The following is a 7568-nucleotide window of genomic DNA, read 5'->3' as shown; positions in this document are numbered from 1 at the left end:
GTACGTACGTACATTACATCCTTTCTATTCCTGTCACGATTTACATACAGACATAAAAGTATAGAAAGAACTTCTTTGTTTAAACATTGTCTTATTTTACCGGCTATAGGGTGTTTTATAAAGCCGCATAGGTAGCATCACCTTGTCTATTTTTGCTGTAACGCGTTGTAATGCATTTCGGTTCGAAGGGACATGTTTATTTGAAACATATACCTTATCTGTCAATGTGAGTGGTGGTTTTCACATTGTGATATGTATGAACAACAATAACCTAACCTGCCAAGTAGTCCGTGAACTCATTATTCATATTTCATATTTTTGAGATACTATTTAGTATTCCTCCAATAACCTAACATAAATTAACATAAACCTACATACATTTTAAGATACTATTTAGTATTACTCCAATAACCTAAACTGCCAAGTAGTCCGTGAACTAATTATTCATGTTTCATATTTTTGAGATACTATTTAGTAGTCCTTTTATGATTATCGTAATACTATAAATAAAAGAACACCTTATGTGTTTGTGATCAGGAAAACTGTGTGATTTGAAGCGAGAAACGCGAGATTAAGCCAATAGAGTTCAATTCGCGAAAACCGAAGCAAATATTAGGTGTTTTTTAATATCTTAAATAGGTGGTCGAGCTTACGTCCCACCTGGTGGTAAATGGAGTCCATAGACATCCACAACGTGAATGCCGCCACCCACCTCAAGACATGAGTTGTAAGGTCTTAGTTTTAACAGTACAACGGCTACCCCACCCTTCCAACCGAAGCGTATTTCTGCTTTACGGCAGAAATAGGTACGGTGGTGGTACCTACCCGTGCGGACTCGTAAGACGTCCTACCACCAGTAATTACGCAAATTATAATTTTGCGGGTTTGATTTTTATTACACGAAGCTATTCCTTCACCGTGGAAGTCAGTCGTGATCATTTTGTTAATTAAGTATTTCATTAGAGAAATTGGTACCTGCCGGCAGGATTCAAACACCGATACATCGCTACATACGAATGCACCGGACGTCTTATCCCAAAGGATAAGTGGCCTAAGGGCCACGATGACTTTTAGATATTATAACTTAAGTAGGTTACAAAGTGTTGGTTTTAGAACGATTCACGATTTGTATCTATAACGTAGGCTTCGAAGCCGACTGAGATCTGGGAACAAAAATAAGGTTTAAGGAAAAAGAGCCACTTTTTGGGGCCAGTCGATTTTCACATTTAATACGACTTTAATTTCGAAATTACAAGAATACTCCAAAAAAGAAAGCTATTCCTAAATTCAGTGCAAAGCCATAAAATCTCTCACTCAGTTCTCAGCAAATACCGGTTCGGCTTTATTAAGCTCGCTCACGTTTTTAAAATCATTTCTTGAAACTTGTTCCAGACAATAATATTTAACGGAACATTTTTCCGTGGCAGGAAGATATCAGACGACACGAGGAAAGTCCTGAGCTGACGTAAGATGAGAATTAATGGAAGTCGTAATAAAAAGGCAGGTGTCTTATGAATGTGTCCCACCGGATTTCAAGTAGCTATACTATGAAATTTAATCCTATCATTTTTCCTTCGCCGTTTCATTTTGTGGTCAGAGTACATTTTCTATGGTTTTGTTCAACGTTATGATATTGCAAAGTTTCTTTTGCTTGAAATAGCTAGAGTATTTTCAATTATAGCTTAGGTACATAAAATGAGATTTACCGAAACAGCATTGATTTTTAAAGCATTGTTCATTTAGATATTTCACTCTGGCATGCTACGTAAATTATTTTCAGGAAATTTAACTTAGATTATATTTTTAAATGGCTATTTAAGTATTATAATATTTAAAAGCCTGTCTAGTGGTTGTCTTTTTTATTTAAGAAACACCTGACCGAGGTTCAAATTACCGAGTCCACTTAATTTCAAAATTGTTTAACTTACAGCAGCATACCATCTTATCTCATAAAACATAAAACTAATTATTGAATACAGCAGAAGTTTCAAGCACTCGCCTTTCGTATATTTATGGCAGGATTATAGCACAGCCTACACAAAGTTTGTTTGTTAATTATTCTGATGTGGACATAGGTCTTGTTTGGGATACCAACGTGGGTCGTTTCCTAAATTGGAATAGGGAAGTGGTGATACGAAACTCAAATCAGCATTCCTTCGCTGTTTGTTAATTACAGAATATAAAATAATTTATAAGGATGTAAATGAAGCTCTCTTGGCCCTTCATTAATTACATTTAAATTTCCCGCGCATTAGCTTCGACTATCATAATAGTATTATCTATGGTGGAAGCTATGTTCATTCTATAATAGGATTTGCTCTTTGGCTTTGGACATTCAAAAATATAACGTGCTTTCTTAATAGATTAAAAAAACTTGCAGATTTAAAAAAGGGTCTACATATTGAAGTAATATCTTTCAATGTTGTTTCTCTTTGCAGGTTCGAAAATAATTATAATAATTGTAAGTGTAAAAATAAGTTAATAAAATAATAATAATAAAAATCTCTTTGGAGAGAAACAACTTGGTTCTTTGTTTCATTAAAAAACACATTACAAGGATAATAATTTACAGGAAGAGGTAGACCTAAGAAAAATTGATGGATTGCAAGAAACACGATATGTGTAAGAGGGGAGTGAGCGAAGAAATGGTATATGATAGAGGAGTATGGAAGGAGAGAACATGTTACGCCGACCCCAGGTTACTGAAAGAAGGGCAGGAGAATGATGATAAAATAATTCATAATATTTAGGCTGTTTTCATAGATAAACATTTAATGCTGAAATGGATGCTTTTATGAAAAAAAAAAACAAAGAAACATTTATTTGTCGATTTTTACAAGACAAAACAGCCAATTAAAACAATGTTTTTTTCGACTTTTACTAGTCGTAGCCATAATAAATTTAATAAACGCAAGATTAAACCGTAAAAGATGTTTAAATTAAATTATTTACCAATTTCTTTTCTGTCTTTCAACCGGTTTATCTATTTATTTAATAGCCGTTGACGAGCTATATTTTAGTCGATACACTTTTTGGAAAATTCTGAACTTTTTTGAAAATGAAAGAGAAAATTAATCAAAATACTGAGCTGCCAGTAATTATTGTCGAGTTTCGGTCATTAGTCAACGCTAGTTAATGTTTTTTTTATTTTTCATATTGTTAATGTACTGTTGTCAAATATTTCTTCTATACAACAAACGGGTAACAAACACCTAATGAAGTTGCTTTGATCACTGCGGGCGAAATTCAAGTTCATTGTTGAGTTTGATATTTCCTCTCTTGTTTTAATGGATGCACAATTTTTTAATTTTTTTTTATTGCTTAGTTGGGTGGACGACCTCACAGCCTACCTGGTGTTAAGTGGTTACTGGAGCCCATAGACATCTACAATGTAAATGCGCCACCCACCTTGAGATATAAGTTCTAAGGTCTCAGTATAGTTACAACGGCTACCCCACCCTTCAAACCGAAACGCATTACTGCTTCACGGCAGAAATAGGCGGGGTGGTAGTACCTACCCGTGCGGACTCACAAGAGGTCCTACCACCAGTGATGAAGAGAATATAAAGACAAGAATATAAAATATAAAATAAATTTGACTAATAGAGACTATACCCTAAAAGTATTTTAATTCAGGACTCCGAATTGCATAGCGACAAAGAAAAATAGTCGTCGAGAGCTTTCAGCGTCAAATATTTCAAGTAGTAACTGATGTAAGGCGTACTCGTAATCAAGACGGGCAGGGTCGATGAGTGTTGAGCAAGATTAATTAAACCAATAGAGCATCAATCATTGGGCCAGGATACCGAACACAGATGCTAGCGCTTCTGTCGTAATTACAAACTTAAATAGAGCGTGATAGAATGTAATTTTGCATTTTTCATTACATAAATTCGGGTTTCGGATTTAAATAACCAATATACCTGAGATGCAAATCTTTGATTATGTCACACACAAGGAATCGTAATCAGCAAATGGTATTTATGTGTAGATAATAAGAAAGTGGGAATCTATATCTATACTAATACTAATACTAATACTAATATTTATAAAGGGAAAGATTTGTTTGTTTGTTTGTTTCGAATAGGCTCCGAAACTACTGGACCGATTTGAAAAATTCTTTTTCCATTAGAAGCCGACATTGTCCCTGATGAACATAGGCTACTTTTTTTATTTTATTTTTTTGGTTTCATGTGTGTTTTAATGTTTCCGAAGCGAAGCGAGGGCGGGTCGCTAGTTAAGTAATAAGTTAAAAAATTATGAATGACCAAAAATATTTTGTTTTTAATTAAAAATTAAAATTAAAAATTAAAAATATATCGGGGAGGCCTATGTCCAGCAGTGAACGTCCATGGGCTGATAGCATAGACCAAAAATACTACTTATGATTAAAATAATAACGTTTTGATGGCGAAAAAATTCGTTTGACATTTTGAGAAACATTCCTCGTACAGCCGAGTTAAGGATCTGGTGCAGAAAGCAGTCATTCTTGATACGACGCGCATCGTGAGGAATTTTCTTGAGTGTTGTTCTACTGTTGTTTAGTGTTTATTAAAAGAAATACAATCTTTAATCCTTTTTTTTTATAAATCCCTAGTTAATAAGATTAATAAATGTATTATTTATAAAATGTATTTATTGTTAATAATATTTGTTGAATATATGTGTGAATATGTGTTGTTAAATAAATTAAACCAAATGAACACAAATTAGAAATGGGAATTAGCGTAACTTGGCTAAAATCTTATAACTATGCGCATTGGGTGCACAAAGAGATGAGCGAACTGGAGCGTTTTACTTCTAACAAAAGAAATGAGGGCTATTTACGTAAAAGTCAAATGAGTTATAGAAGTATGTCTTAAAAAAAATTTTACTTTTACTCTCCGTAATTGTACAAATGATGACATCGAAAATAATGAATGAATGAATGAATATAGAATGATTCTCTCACAGCTGGTCTATGAACAATAGACAGGGTCTATCTCCAGACACTTGTACATTTTTGTAATACCGTAGCCATGATATCATTAAAAAAATTATTGAGTTGTCTAATATATTGCATCGAGTAAAAATCGTTATGCAACATAGAAAAGATAGCTTAAACGAATATGAAATAAATTATCGACATTGCTCAATCATCTCAAGGTAGCTTCGCTAGTTAGTGAGAATTTTACATCAAATTCTCTCTCAAAATCTCAAGTGATTATTAGTTCACACTGCGGTGCTAACATTTCGTTTATTAAGTCGATTTAACGCCAGTTTTTATTAAAATACGACAAATGTTGAAAGGAGTCTGTGATTTATAAGGCACGAGCGTAATAAAATCTATTGTTTGTGTTTATATCTGCGCCGCGGGGAATTAAATTGGGTTCCTTAATGAAACGATCATTTTATTGTGTCCGTTTTGTTGTGGATTTCGGGGGCAGACTTTTGTTTCGGCACGACTTTCGTTGGGTTTTCCAAGTTTGCGAATCTAGATTTTATTAATTATTTTTTTAAAGTTTAATATTGAATGAGCAATGTTCTCTTCGGCACATACATATACATATATACATGTATATATTAAGTAGGATTGGTAAGAACAGAACTATGAAAAAAGTGTGGAACGGAGCGTTAAGATGTGACTGGGAGAAAACGGAAAGAGAGGAAGAAGAGAATGACAGACAGAATGACAGAAAAAAAGAAGATGGCGAAGACGGTTGAAAAATGAGCAAGACGTAATAAAAGTGTTAATTGTTAATTATTATTATAATAGCAGATTTTGGAACAGTGGAAATTTTATTTTATGCGCTGCGATCCCTATTCTACATAATATATATTTTTTGTAACGGAATTTTTTTACAGTGATACAATTTCATAAAAAAGACTAGCGAAGCCTGATCATAATAATCTGTTAATGTTGCTAATTGTACGGATGTAAACTCGGATTTGCTATGGGTACAGAATAATTTTTTTTTTTTTTTTTTTTTCCTACCTAAGCTGATAGCCCTAGCGGCTATTTCAGCGTAACCCTAACTTTAGTAGGTGAGCTCACGGGGCTCAAACCTGACGATGTTGCTAACACGAACCCTAGCAAGAGTCGTGCTTCGCAGAATCTACCACCGGATCGGAAACGCGACCCACTGAGAAGATCCGGCGAGAAACTCAGTGGGCTGTGTCTGAGAGTTAATTTACTCGTCGAGCCCTTCGTCGCAAGCGACGGGTTCGACGAGAACGGTGACCGGTGCTTGAAGTACCTAAAAGCACCGTTAGTGGATCGGGAGGATCCGAGATGACGTGTTTTGGGCGACGTCGACTGCTTTCCATTCTGTCCGCAGGATCGGGAATGTAGTTACCGGCGGCCACGATGAGAGGGTTCTCGTGTCGTGCCGCTTTATCGAAGTGGCGCATGGACGCCGACTGAAGATACTTACTGATGGACTCTAAGTCCAGGTCGTCATGGAGGTCGACGTTCCTGACGAACCACGGGGCTCCGACGGCTATCCTGCAAAAACGGGATTGAATAGTTTGAAATGTTTTTAGGTGTATGCGGGCCGCGTGAGCGAACACTACACTTGCATAGGTCATGACGGGGCGTATGCAAGTTTTGTAGAGTGTCACCTTATTTCTAAGGGACATTTTACTTCGCCTACATATCATCGGGTAGAGACGTCCTAGGATGAAGGCGGCACGATCGCGTACCGTCTTGATGTGGGGGCGGAATGTCATCCTACTGTCGAGGGTGACGCCTAAATATTTGACCTTCGGGGCCCACGGTATGGGCTGGTCGAACATCGTGATTGGGCGAACGGCGGGGGCGGGGGTGTTGACGCGCCTAGTCGGGAGAGGGATGCTCAGCGTGGTGTTCGGAGGGCGACCCCTTTTGAAGAGCACCGCTGTGCTTTTCGTGGGGTTAATGTCGATGCGCCACTTCCGGAACCACTGTCCCATGGTGGTAGCTGCGGTCTGAAGTCGTCGATGAAGCAACGCCTTCTTCCTACACGAGTAGTAGATGGCGGTGTCATCGGCGAAGAGCGCCAGATGGGTCTCCGGAGACCGGGGTATATCGTTGATATACAAACTGAATAGTAACGGGGAGAGGGCGGAGCCTTGCGGGACTCCGGCTGTGACGTGACGGGGCCGGGAACGCGTTCCCTCGACTCGATATCGGAACGAACGGTTCGACAAGTAGTCTCGTATGATGAGCACGAGCCTGTCTGGCACTCCCATGTTATACAGTTTGTATATCAAACCGTTGTGCCAGACTTTGTCGAACGCCTTCGCTATATCGAAGAAGAGGGCTCCTGTCGGAATGGGTTTCCGCCTGTTCAGCCCTAGTAAGATGTGCTCCGTGAGGCGGTGCACTTGATGGACGCACGAGTGTCTGGCGCGGAATCCAAACTGCTCGTCTATCAGAATTTTGTTCGCGGATACGAAATCCCAGAGGCGTTTACGAAGGAGCCGTTCGTATAGTTTGCCTATCGCCGGGAGGAGACTGATGGGGCGGTAACTCGCGGTTTCGTTCTTCGGTTTGCCCGGCTTGTGTATGCCGATAACGTCCGCTTCTTTCCACGCCGCGGGAAAGATGC

The sequence above is a fragment of the Bombyx mori genome, chromosome 17 (assembly GCF_030269925.1).
Source record: "Bombyx mori chromosome 17, ASM3026992v2".
NCBI classification, from domain to species: domain Eukaryota; kingdom Metazoa; phylum Arthropoda; class Insecta; order Lepidoptera; family Bombycidae; genus Bombyx; species Bombyx mori.
This window is presented reverse-complemented; position numbering follows the sequence as displayed.